Genomic DNA, 20,254 nt, shown 5'->3' with positions numbered 1-20,254 from the left:
ATTATTATTATTATTATTATTATTATTATTATTATTTTATATTATTTATATTTATGTTTATGTTTATGTTTATGTTTATATTTATATTTATATTTATATTTATATTTATATTTATATTTATATTTATATTTATGTTTATATTTATATTTATATTTATATTTATATTTATATTTATATTTATATTTATATTTATATTTATATTTATATTTATATTTATATTTATATTTATATTTATATTTATATTTATATTTATATTTATATTTATATTTATATTTATATTTATACTTATACTTATACTTATACTTATACTTATACTTATATTTATATTTATATTTATTGTTATATTTATATTTATATTTATATTTATATTTATTTTTATTTTTATTTTTATTTTTATATTTATTGTTATATTTATATTTATTGTTATATTTATATTTATATTTATATTTATTTTTATATTTATATTTATATTTATATTTATATTTATATTTATATTTATTTTTATTTTTATATTTATATTTATATTTATATTTATTTTTATATTTATATTTATATTTATATTTATATTTATATTTATATTTTTATTTTTATTTTTATTTTTATCTATCTATCTATCTATCTATCTATCTATCTATCTATCTATCTATCTATCTATTTATTAGATTTGTATGCCGCCCCTCTCCGTACAGTCGTAGATTAGTTCTAGGAAATCACCAAGGATCCAGTTCAGTTTGGAGGAGGATCCCAGATTTTTCTCTTTTGCAGGCAAGTGTTTGCTGCTTTCGGCATCCTCTGTTAATTATTGATTAGGGGCCCGAAAGTTAAAACATAGGAAAAATGATTGCAAAACCTAGGCATGGCTACTCTAGTGAAAAGAAGGACCAGGGGAGACATAGAATAGAGTAAAGTAGATCAGAGTAGAGTAGAGTAGAGTAGAGTAGAGTAGAGTAGAGTAGAGTAGAGTAGAGTAGAGTAGAATAATGGAATGGGAGAATAGAATAGAATAGAATAGAATAGAATAGTATAGAATGGAATGGAATGGAATGCAATAGAATAGAATAGAATAGAATATTTAAAAAGTTACATTCAGAATATAAGACACATCCAAATTTTCAGCCTCTTTTAAGGAGGAAAAAGGTGCATCTTATACTCCAAAAATACAGTTAAGTATAAACTTGATTATCCTCGGAGAGGGGCGGCATACAAATCTCATAATAAATTAATAAATTATTATTATTACATAGAAACAGAAGATTGACAGCAGAAAAAGACCTCAGGGTCCATCTAGTCTGCCCTTATACTATTTCCTGTATTTTATCTTTGGATGGATCTATGTTTATCCCAGGCATGTTTAATTTCAGTGACTGTGGATTTACCAATCACATCTGCTGGAAGTTTGTTCCAAGCACCTACTACTCTTTCGGTAAAATAATATCTTCTCACGTTACTTCTGATCTTTCCCCCAACTAACGGTTTCCTTTAAGTTCCCCACCCTTTTTTTTGCTTCTGGGCTATTGGCAGCTCCTGGGACGAACACAGTAAGGCCTTCTTAGAGGCTGGCATCAGTGGCTGGTGAGTTGATTTCATGAGCCGACTGAATCAATGCGCCTTTGTTAGCATGCGACGCGAGAGGTCTGCCCTATAGCCAAGTCTAGCTTATGGTTTGGGACTTTCTGCTGAGCTCACAAACAATCAGACCAATCCCTGTTCGAAAGATACGGCACTTAATTTGTGGAAATCCTTCCGTGCCGCAGACATCTTCATCCAGTGTGGTGTAGGAAATGTGGGTTAATCAGACTATGCTTCAGATTTAGTATCAATGTACAGTAATATTTTGCTACTTCGCTACTTCGCAGTTCATCTTTCGCGGATTCGCTACTTCACGGGTTTTCAAAGGGGGCTTAAATCCATTCAATCCATTGAAAATTTTAAATCCGTTAAAAATTAATAAAATTCTTCTACAGTACTACTGTACTCTATGAAAGAAACTGGTAGGATATCACATGTAGTTCCAACTGAGAAACATTATAGAATGGGTGTTTAATGCAAAGGGTGGATTTTAAAAGTCCAAATACTCGTTAAATACATTAAAAAAATACCTTTCCTCTACTTCACGGAAATTCATTTTTCACGGGTGGTCTTGGAACGCATCCCATGTGAAAAACGAGCTCTGGCCCAGCTCCTGCCCCAAGGACTGTGGATGTGGGAGAGACATCCACATGCTTCAGGCCTGTTTTGCCCCCAGTGGAATCTAATGATGAAGGCTCCTCTGACCAAGAAGACATGAGTGACAGGGAGGAGGAGAGTATGGCAGACAGCTCAGAAGGAGATCAATTCTCTAGCTCCTCCTTGGATTTGGAACAAGAGTTAATGATACAGCCACAACTCAGAGATTATTATCAAAGAAAATGAGGCCACCTGTGGTTGGGTGGGGCTGTGGTAATTAGTGAGGCTGCTATAAATAGCAGCCTGTGGGTTTGGCCATTGTGGAGGATTATCTGATCGTTGTGTTTCATGACTGCTTTACTGACTTTGACTTTTTGTGTGCTGATTTTTCCCTGCTTTGAAACTAAACCAGAGCAAAGTGTGTTTCACTTTGTGAAAGAAGGACTTTGAATTGCCTCACAGCTGCAAGCTAAGTATCACAGAACTGATAAGGGACTTGTACAAATTACCAGTGTGTTTGGAGACAAGTGCTCTTTGCTATACCAAAAGAGGGCTTAGTTTAAGTGAATTTTCATTATAAAGAACGTTGTTTTGAATTTTCAAACGTGTGTGTGTCTGAAATTTGTACCTGTGAATTTTTGGGAGGATTCTACCAGAGAGCCCGACAGAACATACTGTATATATAACAATATTATTATTTACAAATATACAGAATAAGCAATACACATATAATACTACCAACAGTTTACAAACCACGCTCACAGCAAGAATATAGCTCACGGCAAATATATCTCTAACAAAGAACTCCCCCCCAAAGGGAACGGTGTTGCGCCCACTAATGGCCAATCAGTAAAAGTTCCTTAAAGGCACAGTCTTTACATTATACAAACTGACATTGTAAGCTACTGTATGACAACACCCAAGCAGGTTACGTTCAATATGCTAACAAATCATTTCCTCTGTCAGTGATTTATACCAAAGTAGCAAGGAGTTTTCTCGGTTCTCACTAAATTTTCTTGTTAACATGAAACAAAAGTTATGTTGCGAGGTTATTTGTTTGTTTATTTGTTTATTATATTTATAGGCTGCCAAACTCTTTCTAGACTTTTTCTATGTAGGAATCTGTCAGCCCAGACCAGAGGGGTGGACATGTCAGCGCGTCTTATTACACTGAATGCAGCCATTTTGCGTCTTATTACACTGAATACAGCCATTTCCCCTGAAGGCTCTGGAGTCTGGAAAACAGAACAAGGAGGAAAACCGGAAATTCGTTTTTCCAAACTTCCTGTTTTTTCACCATCCCAGGCTCCTCTAAGTATGCCCATGTTACTCCAACACTCTGCAGTCTGCACTGGTTGCCGATCAGTTTCCGGTCACAATTCAAAGTGTTGGTTATGACCTATAAAGCCCCTACATGGCATCGGACCAGAATATCTCCAGGACCGCCTTCTGCCGCACGAATCCCAGCGACCGGTTAGGTCCCACAGAGTGGGCCTTCTCCGGGTCCCGTTGACTAAACAATGTCTTCTGGCGGGACCCAGGGGAAGAGTCTTCTCTGTGGTGGCTCCGACCCTCTGGAACAAGCTCCCCCCAGAGATTAGGATTGCCCCCACCCTCCTTGCCTTTCGGAAACTCCTTATAACCCACCTCTGCCATCAGGCATGGGGGAATTGAAACATCTCCCCCTTGTCCATGTAGTTTCTGTGTATGATTCGACTGTGTGCTTGTTTTTTATATATTGGGGTTTCTTTTGGATTTTTAACCTAAAACTGTAATTTAGATTGCTAAATATTAGATTTGTTCTTTGTATTGTTTTTTTTAGAAACATAGAAACATAGAAGACTGACGGCAGAAAAAGACCTCATGGTCCATCTAGCCTGCCCTTATACTATTTTCTGTATTTTATATTACAATGGATATATGTTTATCCCAGGCATGTTTACCAACCACGTCTGCTGGAAGTTTGTTCCAAGGATCTTCTACTCTTTCAGTAAAATAATATTTTCTCACGTTGCTTTTGATCTTTCCCCCAACTAACTTCAGATTGTGTCCCCTTGTTCTTGTGTTCACTTTCCTATTAAAAACACTTCCCTCCTCAACCTTATGTTAAACCCTTTAATATATTTAAATGTTTCGATCATGTCCCCCCTTTTCCTTCTGTCCTCCAGACTATACAGATTGAGTTCATGAAGTCTTTCCTGATACGTTTTATGCTTAAGACCTTCCACCATTCTTGTAGCCCGTCTTTGGACCCATTCAATTTTGTCAATATCTTTTTGTAGGTGAGGTCTCCAGAACTGAACACAGTATTCCAGATGTGGTCTCACCAGCGCTCTATATAAGGGGATCACAATCTCCCTCTTCCTGCTTGTTCTACCTCTACCTATGCAGCCAAGCATCCTACTTGCTTTTCCTACTGCCCGACCACACTGCTCGCCCATTTTGAGACTGTCAGAAATCACTACCCCTAAATCCTTCTCTTCTGAAGTTTTTGCTAACACAGAACTGCCAATGCAGTTTTTACCATAGTTGTGAGCTGCCCCAAGTCTGCAGAGAGGGGCGGCATATAAATCCAATAAATCTAATCTAATCTAATCTGTGTGTGTGCATGCGTGGGAATGATGGGGGGGGATTGTGTGCATGCCACAAGGGGCAGTGCAATAGGTGTGCATATGTGGGGGGGAGGGAATGGGTGTGGGCACATGAACGCATGCTAGCACTTGCACACACACACTTTTGGCACCTGAACCAAAAAAGGTTCACCATCATTGCCTTAGATCAGTGATGGCGAACCTATGGCATGGGTGCCACAGGTAGAACGTGGACCCATATCTGTTGGTACATGAGCTGTTGCCCTAGCTCAGCTCCAATGTGCATAAATGTGTCTGCCAGCTGATTTTTGGCTCTCACAGAGACTCTGGGAGGGCATTTTTTGGCTTCCAGAGAGCCTCCAGGGGGATGAATGAGGGTGGTTTTACCCTCTCCCCCGGTTCCAGGGAAGCCTTTGGAGCCTGGGCAGGGTGAAACACAAGCCTACTGGGCCCACTAGAAGTTGGGAAACAACATGTTTCCAGCCTCCAGAGGGCCTCCAGGGAGCAAGGGAAGCTGTTTTTGCCCTCACCAGGCATTGAATTATGGGTGTGGACACTTGGGCAGGTGCGATAGCAAACACACATGCTCTTTCGGCATTCGAGGAAAAAAAGGTTCACTATAATTGCCCTAGATCAAGAACCAGGACCACGGAGAGCTCCAAGGATTAACGTTAAGGAGAGGAAGGATGGATGGATGGAGAACAAAACAGAAGAGAATGAAAGCGGGAGAAGACGCAGCAACTTATGTAATGTCCATTGAGCTATGCAGAAGGAAGCAGAGAAAGAGATATGGTAGGTTACCAAAACGAAAAGGGGGAGTGGAGGAGATGGACAAATATTCTGCATTGGTGGAGTTGGTTAGAACATAACATAAGAACATAAGAAGAGCCAGGCTGAATCAGGCCAAAGCCCATTGAGTCCAGCATTCTGTGTCCCACTTGGGGATCTTGAGCAGAAAGAGAAGGCAAGACCCTCCCTTTCCCTTGACCCCCAACAAATGGGACCCGAGGGATTCCTGTCTGCCTCAACCAACATAGAGGCAGCACATGGACATCCGTTTCAATAACCACCGATACACTTGGCATCCATGAATCTGTCTAATCCTGCCTTGAAGCTATTAAGGCTGACAGCTGTCACGACCTCTTCTGGAAGTGAATTCCATAAATCAACAACCCTCTGAGTGAAGAAATATTTCCCTTTATTTGTCCCCACTTTCTTATCTATGAGTTTTAGGGAGTGCCCCCTCGTCCTAGCATTATGTGATAGAGAAAATAATTTTTCAGCCTCAGAAAAATATTTTTTCTCTATCCACCTTTTCTATCCCATGCATGATTTTATACACTTCGATCAAGTCACCCTGTAAACGCCGTCTTTCAAGGCTGAAGAGACCAAGGCGTTGCAACCTGGTATCAGGGAGGTGCTCCATTTCCTTTATCATTCTTGTTGCCCTTTTTAGAACAGAATAGCATAGCCTAGAATAGAATTTTATTGGCCAAGTGTGATTGGACACACAAGGAATTTGTCTTGGTGCATGTGCTCTCAGCGTACATAAAATAAAATATACATTTGTCAAGAATCATGTGGTACGACACTTAATGATTGTCATAGGGGTCAAATAAGCAATGAAGAAGCAATGTTAATAAAAATCTTAGGATATAAGCAACAAGTTACAGTCATACAGTCAACATGGGAGGAAATTGGTGAAAGGAATGATGAGAAAAACTAGTAGAATAGAAGTGCAGATTTAGTAGAAAGTCTGACAGTGTCGAAGGAATTATTTGTTTAGTAGAGTGATGGCGTTTGGGAAAAAACTGTTCTTGTGTCCAGTTGTCTTGGTGTGCAGTGCTCTGTAGCGACGGTTTGAGGGTAGGAGTTGAAACAGTTTGTGTCCAGGATGTGAGGGGTCAGTAAATATTTTCCCCGCCCTCTTTTTGACTCGTGCAGTATACAGGTCCTCAATGGAAGGCAGATTGGCAGCAATTGCTTTTTCTGCAGTTCTGATTCTCCTCTGACGTCTGTGTCGGTCCTGTTCTGCACCTTTTCCAGTTTCATCATATGGTTAATACAAGTAGTCCTCAATTTATGGCCAGAGCAAAGCCCCAGATTCATGTCCCAGGCGCAGAAAGCAAAAAGGCCAAAAATAAATCAAGAAAAAAAAATGGTTCCCATTAAATTCCCCATTTGTTTCCCATTGTCGAGCGCACTGACTGAAACGGTTGCGTGAATATTGCACAATCGGGTGTCCGCTACCGGTGCAGAGTTGCCTACCGCATGATAGGAACCGACCACGGAAGGCCTGCCACTTCAGCGCTACCAATGCACCCTGCCGTTGCGGGCGTGGGCATGTCCATCAGTATTGAGATTTCGCTTATGTGCATGCGCAGAAAGCGAAATCTTGTGTGAAGATGCTCGCTAGAGCGTGATTTCGGCAATTTTCGCCAATATTTTTGTTTCTGTGCATGTGTGGAAAACTAAAATCACCAGAAATCACCAAATTCTCGCTCGCGCGAGTGTCTTCACACAAGATTTCGCTTTCTTCGCGTGCACAGAAGCAAATCTCATGCAAGGGCACGTTTGTGTGTGTGTATGTGTGTGTGCGTGTGTCAGGGGCGCACAGCTGCACACACATCCCAAAAATTGCTACCGGTTTTACCGTTCTGCCCCAAGTCTTCAGAGAAGGGCGGCATACAAATTTAAGTAATAGTAATAATAATAATAATAATAATAATAATAATAATAATAACAACAACAACAATAATAATAATCCCAGCGACCGATTAGGTCCCACAGAGTTGGCCTTCTCCAGGTCCCGTCAACAAAACAATGCCATCTGGCAGGACCCAGGGGAAGAGCCTTCTCTGTGGTGGCTCCGACCCTCTGGAATTAACTCCCCCCTGGAGATCAGGACCGCCCCCACCCTCCTTGCCTTTCGCAAACTCCTAAAAACCCACCTTTGCCGCCAGGCATGGGGAAATTGATTCCCCTCGGCCACTCCGTTTTATGTATGATTTGTTTAGGGCTTGTTTTAACTGTTCTGCTTTTTTAATCATTGGATTTGTATTTTGTGTTCTTGTTGTGAGCCGCTCTGAGTCTTAAGAGAGGGGGGGCATACAAATCTAATAAATAAATAAGTAAGTAAGTAAGTAAGTAAGTAAGTAGGTAGGTAGGTAGGTAGGTAGGTAGATAGATAGATAGATAGATAGATAGATAGATAGATAGATAGATAGATAGATAGATAAACAAACAAATAAATATAATAATAATAACAACAACAACAACTGATGATGAAATACGAAATTCAGCATAGTAATCTCATTTCCTGTATTGTATTGACACCAATAATAGTAATAATAATAGTAATAGTAGTCGTAGTAGTAGTAATAATAATAATAATAATAAGAACAAGAACAAGAACAAGAAGACTCACTTATTTATTTATTATTTATTATTTATTATATTATTTAGATTTGTATGCCGCCCCTCTCCAGGCATGGGGGAGTTAAGATATTCCTTCCCCCTAGGCCTTTACAATTTATGCAAGGTATGTTTGCATGTATGTTTGGTTTTATAATAAGGGTTTTTAGTTGTTTTATTATTGGATTGTTACATGCTGTTTTTATCATTGTTGTTAGCCGCCCCGAGTCTACGGAGAGGGGCGGCATACAAATCCAATAAATAAATAAATAAAATAAACAACGACAACAACGACATCAACAACAACAGGCCTTCACTGGAACCCACCACTGCAAAGGCCCCACTCTAAAGGCAGGGGCATTTCTCGCTTTGTCTTTGGGGCCAGGGAAGGAGAATTCTGCCATTATTCCCCAGCAGTAGGCGGGCAGATCCGGGCCAGCTTAATTTGTCTTGCCTCTAACAAAAAGAAGAGACATGTAGGGGGGAAAAAAAGTCAAAGAGAGAGGTGGAGAGAGAGGGAAAAAGGAAACCGTTAGACAGCCACCAAAGCATATGTCTCTCCGTGTCTCATTATATATTTAAATGGCAAGCATTTCAGTCCGTGCGCTCGACAATGGGAAACAAATGGGAACGAATATAGGCGCAACCCCACCATTTCTTACAGGGCCATCGGTGGGGGATCTGCAGTTGTAAAACTCTGGTTGCAATATCGAAGGAGAGGTGGGGTCTATTTGGTGATTGAATAATTGATGGAGAACGGGTGGCCTTCCAGTTTGGTCGCAGCTGCCAATCATGCTTCTTTATCTATTTTTAAAAAAGAGGAAAACCCGAACAAGCTGGGGCCATCACAAAAGCAAACGACGGTGACCTGAAATGGTGGGCTTCTATGGGTATGGTCAGGTACGCAGTACCGGTAGCAAAATTTTGGTCAAGTACACAGTACTGGTAGTAAAATTTTGATTTGTTCTCTCCTTTTTCCCCCTTCTGGGCTCTGGGTATGTTTTTCCTATTGCAGTAAATGAGGTTGAATGTGTATAATTTTAGAAGAGCTGTGCGCACATACACTTTATATAGTGTTGTGGTTAGCTCTGGCCCAGCTCCTGCCCCAGGAACTGTGGATGTGGGGGAGACATCCACATGCTGCAGGCCTGTTTTGCCCCCGGTGGAATCTGCTGGTGAAGGCTCCTCTGACCAAGAAGACATGAGTGACAGGGAGGAGGAGACTGTGGCAGACAGCTCAGGAGGAGATAAATTATCTAGCTCATCCTTGGATTCGGAACAAGAGTTAATGATACAGCCACGCATGCGGAGAGCGATGCATAGGCAACAACAACGGAGAGATTATTATCAAAGAAAATGAGGCCACCTGTGGTTGGGTGGGTCTGTGGTCATTAGTGAGGCTGCTATAAAGAGCAGCCTGTGGGTTTGGCCATTGTGGAGGATTATCTGATCGTTGTGTTTCGTGCCTACTTTGCTGACTTTGACCTTTTGTGTGCTGATTTTTCCCCGCTTTGAAACTAAACCAGAGCAAAGTGTGTTTCACTTTGTGAAAGAAGAAGGACTGTGGATTGCCTCACAGCTGCAAGCTAAGTATCACAGAACTGATAAGGGACTTGTACAAATTACCAGTTTGTTTGGAGACCAGTGCTCTTTGCTATACAAAAAGAGAGCTCAGTTTAAGTGAATTTTCATTATAAAGAACGTTGTTTTGAATTTTCAAGCGTGTGTGTGTCTGAAATTTGTACCTGTAAATTTTCGGGAGGAGTCTACCAGAGAGCCCGACAGAACATATAGTGATATAAATAAATAGACCTTTATTACAGTCAAAGACCATCAATACTGTACTGCATAATAATAATTAAAAAACAAAAAAACATCCAAGAATCGTTTCAGATTCTTAGAATCTAGACATTTTAGTATCTCTTTGATCCTAGTAGCAGATTCTTGGGTGATAAATGTAGTCCTTGACTTAAAGCAGTTCGTTGACCATCCAAAGTTGGTCGTCACCCAAGTCAACAAAGACATGCTAGGTGTTGAGGTTCTTGGACATCTGGAGACAAATGACTTACAAAATTCATGACTTTTGGCTGACCAACCAAAACTGACCCATTGTAAATATACAAAAGATGTACAGGGGTGGACAAAAAAATGGAAACACCTTGCAGCTCTTCCGTGGAATCCAGATTTGTGAAGCTCCCTTCGAACAGTTTTTGTGGAAACTGGGTTCTGTACATGTCTATGGAGCTCTGCAGTGATTTTAGGAGCTGCGGTCTTGCAATCCACTCTAACAATTCGTTTTAGAGTCCGACGGTCTCTCTCAGACAAGTGATCACCTTGGCGTCCTTAGCAACCTGCCAGTATACGTGACTTGCTGAACCTGAACACCGTTGGGTTCGCCCATCACTAGTGGCAACCCCTGAGATATTGGGAAAACTGCTATCGTGTCTCCCCTGGTCCTTCTTTTCATTGAACTAGCCACGCCCAGTTCTTGCAACATTCTTCATATGTTTTAGCCTCCAGTCCCCTAATCGTCTTTGTTGCTTTTCTCTGCATTCTTTCTAGAGTCTCAACATTCTTTTTGCATTGTGGCGATCAAATCTGAATGTGGGATTCCAAGTATGGCCTCTGACCCCCCACTAACACCGACTGCGACCGGCCAGAGAGGTAGGAGGAGAACCACTGAAGAACAGTGCCTCCCACCCCCAACCCCTCCAGCCGGTGCAGAAGGATACCATGGTCGATGGTATCGAAAGCCGCTGAGAGGTCAAGGAGCACCAGGACAGAGGATAAACCCCTGTCCCTGGCCCGCCAGAGATCATCCATCAACGCGACCAAAGCAGTTTCCTTGCTGTAACCGGGTCTGAAACCCGACTGCTGGGGACCTAGATAATCGGCTTCTTCCAAGGACCATTGGAGCTGGAGCGCCACCACCTTCTCAACAACCTTCCCCATAAAGGGAAGGTTGGAGACTGGGCGATAGTTATTAAGTATGGCTGGGTCGAGGGAGGGCTTCTTGAGGAGGGGGCGCACAAGCGCTTCTTTATAGAGAGTTGGAAAAACTCCCCTCCCCAAGGAAGCGTTGGTAATCTCCTGGACCCAGCTCCGTGTCACCTCCCTGCTGGCCGAGACCAACCAGGAGGGACACGGATCCAGTAAGCAGGTGGTGGAACTCACAGATCCAATGGCCTTGTCCACGTCATCAGGTTCCTAAAAGGTCAGTAAGGGGTGTGCATAAGTGCAGTAGGGTGCCTTCCATCCCCTGTCCTATTGCTCTCCTATATGTTGCTGTCCATCCCACATTTTTATACTTTATTTAGTTTTAGGTTATGGTCTACTTTGTCAAAAGCCTTACTGAAGTCCAAGTAAACCACATCGACAGCATTCCCCGGGTCCACTAATTTTGTCACACCACTGGCTCATGTTTTAAACCTTGGTTCTTTGGCTTCCTGTGCAAAAGAGAGATTTCTGAGGGGAAATAAGGAGCAAGTGAAAAGAAGAGGCGAAAAGAGCAGGAGACCCTCGAAGGAAACTCAAAACTCAGAGTAAGAGGAAAGGAGAGATGTTGGGGGCAAGATTTATCTTCTCCAGTCGTAAATCTCGCCTCCTTGTTCTTCTGCCCGACGAAGCATGATAAAGTCCTTTTCCATAAAGTATTCAGCCTTAAAAGCCACAAAGCTCACCCAATCAGTAGCCATCTGTTTCTCTCCCCGCAACCCTGTAACAGTGACTCCCATAAAGGAGGGGCAAAGGAGTCCACAGAGAAAGGACCCCACTGTTCCAGCCAGGAATGGGCCGGTGGGGGGAAAACCCCTCCCCACCAATGAATAGCAGTGGAAATCCTTTAGATATTCTCCCCCCCCTTGCGAATCTGTATCTATAGAGACTGGGGAAGAGAAAGGGAACCATTATATCGATACAACAATTGTCAGGCAGGATACAAAAAGAGACCCAGGCATCCAAAGGGCACCCTAAGCGGGCAACCCAAGTCCCCGGCTGTGAAAGCCGGGCCTAACAGATTTATAGAAAACTTTAATTGGTTTTCAATCTGGAGACAAAGCCGCTGAAGTCAAACAGAGGATAGTGGCAAAGTGTTTCACACCGGGGTCTTCGCCGTACGAGGTCCATTCAAGGCACGGATCATAATTTATTAATTTTATTTTTTTTTAAAAAAAGAAGGGTAAGTCTTCATTGTCCAGCCTGAAGTGGGCTTCTTCTTCTTCCATATTCTCTCTCTCCCAAACACAAACACAATTTTTGCAATGGAGGATTTGCAGACCTTCCAAAGAGGTGTTTGAAAAAAAGAAAAAAGGGAAATTGAAAAGGAGAATGCCCTATGAAACAGAAACAGAATACCTTACGAAATACCCTACGAAAGCAGACTATCAATCCTAGGTCTAGAAAGCTTAGAACTACGTCGCCTGAAACACGATCTAAGTATTGCCCACAAGATCATATGCTGCAATGTTCTACCTGTCAATGACTACTTCAGCTTCAACCGCAACAACACAAGAGCACGCAACAGATTCAAACTTAATATTAACCGCTCCAAACTTGACTGTAAAAAATATGACTTCAACAACCGAGTTGTCGAAGTGTGGAACTCATTACCTGACTCAGTAGTGTCAACCCCTACCCCCCAACATTTTTCCCTTAGACTATCCACGATTGGCCTCTCCAGGTTCCTTAGAGGTCAGTGAGGGGCGTGCATATGTGCACCAGTGTGCCTTCTGTCCCCTGTCCAATTGTCTCTGCTTATCTCATTTATCTTTTCTTCCTTTCAAATATGTTCACCTATACTTTTATATCTTTTCTTCTATTCTTTTCTTTACTTATATTATTACATATCTTTCTCTTCAATGTGTATTATGTATTGGACAAAATAAATAAATAAATAAATAAATAAATAAATAAATAAATAAATAAATAAATAAAAATAAATAAGAATGAATTAATAAAGATTAAGAAAGATTAAGATATAGGTAACAATATATAACATATCAATGTAAACCTAGTAGGCTGATAAAATTAAATAAATTAAAAAAACTGTAGCAATAATGCCAACAGGTAGGTTGGTAAATGTGTAAATTGTGGAGTGTTTTAAGACTTGATATACAGTAGTACCTCTACCTAAGAACGCCTCTACTTACGAACTTTTCTAGATAAGGACCGGGTGTTCAAGATTTTTTTGTCTCTTCTCAAGAACCATTTTCTACTTACAAACCCGAGCCTCCAAAACTGTAATTGGGAAGGGCAGGGAGAAGCCTCCGTGGGGCCTCTCTAGGAATCTCCTGGGAGGAAACAGGGCCAGAAAAGGCAGGGAGAAGTCTCCGTGGGGCCTCTCTAGGAATCTCCTGTGAGGAAACAGGGCCAGAAAAGGCAGGGAGAAGCCTCCGTGGGGCCTCTCTAGGAATTTCCTGGGAGGAAACAGGGCCAGAAAAGGCAGGGAGAAGTCTCCGTGGGGCCTCTCTAGGAATCTTCTGGGAGGAAACAGGGCCAGAAAAGGCAGGGAGAAGCCTCTGTGGGGCCTCTCTAGGAATCTCTTGGGTGGAAACAGGGCCTCCACCCTCCCCGTGGTTTCCCCAATCGCACACATTATTTGCTTTTACATTGATTCCTATGGGAAAAATTGCTTCTTCTTACAAACTTTTCTACTTAAGAACCTGGTCACTATATCCATCGTTTTGCTGGCTGCCGTAGTGATGTTAAAGAGGAGACATCTAATGGGCAAAATAGGGGGCAGACCCCTAACTCAAGCAGTTTAACTACGAGCATGGGTAAAAACAGAGGGATTCCAAGCCAACTTTTAATGAGCTGATCAATAAAATGTTGTGGTTTAAAATAAAAACACTGTAAAAATATGTTGAAGTGTGCAAACAAATCTGGTAATTTTGTTTTCTCATACATTTCTTTAAAAAAAAAGATCTTCAATTAATTTTGCCCGGGGTTGTAAACATATTTGTGAATGCTGATAAGTTATTAGTTTTCGCTCGAGATGCAGAATATTGACTTCATAAATGACTACAAATAATAGTCTTGGGCAAAAATGCATTGCATGAAATTTTGGCTTGCTAGGAAGCTTGAGAGAGAAACATCACTCAATGTAACATGTCAAATATCCAGAGTTTATCCGAGTTTTCAGAGAAGGGCGGCATACAAATACAGTGATACCTTGTCTTACAAACTTAATTGGTTCCGGGATGAGGTTCTTAAGGTGAAAAGTTTGTAAGATGAAACAATGTTTCCCATAGGAATCAATGGAAAAGCGATTAATGCGTGCAAGCCCAAAATTCACCCCTTTTGCCAGCCGAAGCGCCTGGTTTTGCGCTGCTGGGATTCCAGTGAGGCTCCCCTACATGGGAAACCCCACCTCCAGACTTCTGTGTTTTTGCGATGCTGCAGGGGAATCCCAGCAGGGGAATCCCAGCATCACAAAAACGAGCGCTTCGCTGGCAACGGAAGTCTGGAGGTGGGGTTTCCAGTGAAGAGAGCATCAGTGAAATCGCAGCATCGCAAAAACACCGAAGTCCTCGAAACCCCACCTCCGGACCTCTGTGTTTTTGCAATGCTGCGATTTCACTGAGGCTCCCCTCGCTGGGAAACCCCACCTCCGGACTTCCTTTGCCAGCGAAACACCTGTTTTTGCGCTGCTGGATTCCCCTGCTGGGATTCCCCTACAGCATCACAGTTGAAAGATGTTCTCTAACGCCCTCCTCACCACAGTTGAAAGGTGTTTCTCTAATGTGAGCTGTGGATCGAGGAGGACGCCCAAGTTGCGGGCCCTCTCCGAGGGGGTCAATAATTCCCCCCCCCCAGGGTGATGGACGGACAGATGGAATTGTCCTTGGGAGGCAAATCCCACAGCCAGTCTTATCAGGTTTGAGTTTGAGTCTGTTGACACCCATCCATCTTGAAAGTGATGAAGCTCCCCCACAACTTCTGAAGACGACTTCTGTTCCATTGGTTGTTCCATTCGTTACTGTCATTAAAATTTCTCCTTATTTCTAGGTTGAATCTCTCCATCGTTCCTTGTCTATCCTTCAGGTGCTTTGGAAAAGAGCTTGACTCTCTGTGGCATCCCCTCAAATATTGGAGCACTGCTATTGCATCACCCATACCACCCAAACATTTCACTTTGCCGCATGCAAAATCTTGTGCGAAGATGCTCGCGCGAGTGAGATTTCAGTGATTTTTGCCAGTTTTTTGCTTCTACACATGCACAGAGGCAAAAATATCGGCAAAAATCGGTAAAATCTCACTCGCACAAGATCTCACTTCCTGCACATGCGCAGAAGCAAAATATTGTGACGATAGGTGTGTCCACGCCTACCGGGAGCCCATGTGCTCGCAATGGCCAAAGAGGGCGCACCGATGTGCTTCCCATCATTACTCAAAATCCATGCACTGAACATGGTTTCTCTCCAGAGACAGTTAAAAAAAAGGATGATAATTTGGCTTCTCTGTTATTGAAAACAAACAAACAAAGGGATCCAATACACTTAATATCGCCCCTGTGTAATTATACAGGATTAATTGTAGGGGGGGGCAGAGAACAGACATCAGATTATGTTAATGGCTCTTTCCTTGCGTGGTTTTTCCATCTCCTTATTTTTGCGTACGGACATTCCCCAGATCACTGGACAATCAGACTTAAAAGACCCGTTAACATGAACGCAGCAGGTCAGAAAAACGCATTTATTTGTAAAGGATTAATGGGGGCCTTGTATAATGCTGCATTTTCAGAATTACTTTTAGGATTAAGAGGCCGATATAGCAAAGAGACATATTTGTATTTTCTATCTGTTTTGATTACCGCTTACTGGATGATTCGGGATGCCTGGGGAGAGCATGGAGATGAAATATATATATATATCAAATCAGTTTATGGAGTGCATTTATGGAGTCTACGGAGAAGGGCGGCATACAAATCTAATAAATAATAATAATAATAATAATAATAATAATAATAATAATAATAATAATTGATCGCAATCCCAGGAGACAGCAGAATTGAGGAGAAGCAGCTAGAGAAATTAGTGAAATACGAAGATCTAAAAATCGAGCTGCAACAACTCTGGCATAAGCCAATGAAAGTGGACCTAGTGGTACTTGGCACGCTGGGTGCAGTGCCAAAGGATCTCAGCGGACATTTGAAAACCATTGGAACTGACAAAATCTCCATCTGTCAATTGCAAAAGGCCGCTTTACTGGGATCGGCAAACATAATTCGCCGCTACATCACAAAGTCCTAGGTGCTTGGGAAGCGCCCGACTGGTGATGAAATACAAAATCCAGCATAGTGATTTCGTTTGCTGTGTTGTACTGAAATAATAATAATAATAATAATAATAATAATAATAATAATAATAATAATAATAATTTAAGAGGAAGGTGGTATCTTCCTATTAAATATATACAGAGACACACACAAATATTGCAAGCCAGTGTTTCTCAACCTTGGCCAATTAAAGCCACGTGGATTTCAACTCCCATAATTCCTCGGCCAGCTTTGCTATGTTGGTTGGGGACTTCTGGGAGTTGAAGTTCACGCATCTTAAAGCTGCCAAGGTTGAGAAACACTAAGATCTTATTCTGTTTCATTCTGATCTCAACCTAGCAGGATGGAAAAACTATCTAGGTATTTTGATGTTGGATTTGGAACCAACTCCCCCCCAGATATCAGAGTTGCCCCCACCCTCCTTGCCTTTTGCAAGCTCCTCAAAACCCACCTCTGTCGTCAGCCATGGGGGAACTGAAATTTTCACTTCCCCCTAGGCTTATAGATTTTATACATGGTATGTTTGTATGTATGATTGGTTCTTTAAATTGGGGTTTTTTAGATTATTTTTAATATTAGATTTGTTTACATTGTCTTTTTATTGTTGTTAGCCGCCCCGAGTCTGCGGAGAGGGGCGGCATACAAATCTAATAAATAAATAATAAATTTGGTAATGTTTCCCCCTCAAGATCTCTCTAGTGAATCAAAATTCCCTTCTATATTAAAGTTTGTGGCAAAATTCAAAACCAGAAGCACACACAGATGACTGATTCAGCTGGTTTCAATCACTTCTTTATATTAGTTTCATTTCAGCAGAGTGGAAGAATACAGGGTGGAGACTGGAGCCATACCTGGCTTTAAGCTTGAGTATTCAGTTTCGATTCTCTGCACAGACCCAGAAATAGTTAGCTCCTATTGACTGACTGAGTTGCTATGCCTATTCATTGACTGACCTTGATACCATTGTCCCTCCCAGTTCATGAATATCTTAACATTCTATACATCTTTGCCTAAGCATATTATGAGCTTTGCTGGCTGGGGAATTATGGGAATTGAAGTCTGTGCATCTTCAAGTGGTCAAGATGCGCTTCTTCATGCGCAGAATCAAAAGATCACCAAAATCTCTCACACACCCGCGTGTCCTCTCATGAGAATTTGCTTCCTGTATATGCGCAGAAGCAAAATCTCACTCGGATGCATGCTGGGCGCATAGCTACCAGTGCAATGGCATCGAATGTACTGGTAGGAATCCGCTACTGCTTCTAAGAAAGGACTATCTTTTAAAATTTTTTATTTATTTATTTATTTATTTATTCATTTGTCCAATACACAAATACATAGGAAGGAAAATAGACATGTGATAATATAAAAGAGGGTGAAAGTGAACTTAGAGGAGAGGATATATGAAAGGAAGAGAATATATAAGATAGGTGAAAGAAAGGAAAGACAATTGGACAGGGGGCGAAAGGCACACCAGTGCACTTATGTACGCCCCTTACTGGCCTCTTAGGAACCTGGAGAGGTCAATCGTGGAGAGTCTAAGGGAGAAGTGTTGGGGGTTAGGGGTTGACACAATTGAGTCCGGTAATGAGTTCAACGCTTCGATAATTCGATTGTTAAAATCATATTTTTTACAGTCAAGTTTGGAGCGGTTCGTATTAAGTTTGAATCTGTTGCATGCTCTTGTGTTATTGCGGTTGAAGCTGAAGTAGTCATTGACCGGTAGGACGTTGCAGCATATGATCTTGTGGGCAATACTCAAATCGTGTTTTAGGCGCCGTAGTTCTAGGCTATTGTCCTCTGTCCCCATCATTAAAAATTTTTTTTGAAGAGCATTAAAGATATTTTGAAAAAGGCGAACGACCCAAAATACCAAGTATTTCAGCAAAAGGACATGAATCGAGCACCGAAAGCAATTGCAGTTTAGTAGCTGCACTGGTTACAGAATGGGCAGCATATTGTAGGCACTGTGTTAGAGGTATGTTATGAATAACAAAAGCACTGGAGCATTTACAAGTTTGGAGCGGTTTGTATTAAGTTTGACTCTGTTGCGTGCTCTTGTGTTATCGCGGTTGAAGCTGAAGTAGTCATCTTCTGCAAAACGAGACAAAATGAGACATATGCAGAATAAAACAGCCTGCCCATATGGCTTTTAATTTCCATATTTGCTCTGGGGCATGCTACAATTGGTTGCTAAATGTTGAGGGTGTGTGCGTTGTATTTGTGCAATGTTTCAGATCAAGAGAGCCCTCCATTTTAGAACAGGGTTTTTCCTTTTAACATTTTGAGAGCGTGCGGTGTGTATTCACACAATATGGCTGTCACGGCAGATGTTTGCACGTTCTCCAAATGGCAGCCTTAATAGGATGGAAGGAAACATCCATTTAGCAGAAGGCAAATTGCTTAGATACTGTGTTTCTCTTGGTTTTTTTCCCCCCACCCCTCTCTCATATAGCGTTCCTGAATAAATAGGTTGCAGAAGACTGGGACTTTTTCTTTGCGGCAGTCCAGTTTCCTATTTTTAAATATTTAATTAAAAGGAACTTTTCAAAATAACGAGCCAAGTGGGAGAAGGACTTTGGCGGGACCAGCTAGCTACCCACCGCGCTGCATGTTCCAACAGTAGGCAAATATTCAGATTGCTTGAAGCAGTTATTGCAATGGTAATTTATTTGGAGGGCTGAAAAATTATCTTCGCTTACCCAGACTTGCTTAGCCACTCATCCACCCCTGGGAGATTTATTTACTTATTTTTATTTATTTTGGTCCAATAACCAATGAAGTTTATAAAGGATATACACTTAGTAATATACTCAAAGAAAGTATACAAGAGAAGATATAGGAATAAAAGACATCAGTGAAAGAATAGAAGAGTAGTTCTAGGCCTAGAAAGCCTAGAACTACGGCGCCTAAAACACGATTTGAGTATTGCCCACAAGATCATAGGCTGCAACGTCCTACCGGTCAATGACTACTTCAGCTTCAACCGCAATAACACAAGAGCACGCAACAGATTCAAACTTAATACGAACCGCTCCAAACTTGACTGTAAAAAATATGATTTCAACAATTGAGTTATGGAAGCGTGGAACTCATTACCGGACTCAATTGTGTCAACCCCTAACCCCCAACACTTCTCCCTTAGACTCTCCACGATTGACCTCTCCAGGTTCCTAAGAGACCAGTAAGGGGCGTACATAAGTGCACTGGAGTGCCTTTCGTCCCCTGTCCAATTGTCTTTCCTTTCTTTCACCTATCTTATATATTCTCTTCCTTTCATATATCCTCTCCTCTATGTTCACTTTCACCCTCTTTTATATTATCACATGTCTATTTTTCTTCCTATGTATTTGTGTATTGGACAAATGAATAAATGAAAATGAAATGAAATATTGTTTTGATATGTTGTGAGCTGCCTCAAGTCCTCGGAGAGGGGCAGCATACAAATCTAATCAATCAATCAATCAATCTTGATTGACGGATGGATAAAGATAAAATACAGGAAATAGTATAAGAGCAGACTAGATAGACCATGAGGTCTTTTTCTGCTATCAATCTCCTATGTTTCTAATATCAATCAAGGGACCACAATGAGCACCTATAATACCCCGTTGGGCTTCCAGCAGAATTCCGAAGGGTTTTGCCCCGTCGCAGCTCCCGGTTCCTAAAATTGCCCTGCCTCCAGCACTCTTGAACGCACAACCGATATCTTTGGCTCTCTGGCTGCCTTCTCAGTCCTCCTCTTTTGTTTGAAATGGCAAGCACAAATCTAAATAAAGATGGTGCGGCCACTGCCGGCCCAGCAGCC

The sequence above is a fragment of the Erythrolamprus reginae genome, chromosome 7, assembly GCF_031021105.1.
Source record: "Erythrolamprus reginae isolate rEryReg1 chromosome 7, rEryReg1.hap1, whole genome shotgun sequence".
Taxonomy (NCBI): domain Eukaryota; kingdom Metazoa; phylum Chordata; class Lepidosauria; order Squamata; family Dipsadidae; genus Erythrolamprus; species Erythrolamprus reginae.
The sequence above is the reverse complement of the archived record's forward strand: the minus strand, read 5'-3'. Positions refer to the sequence as shown.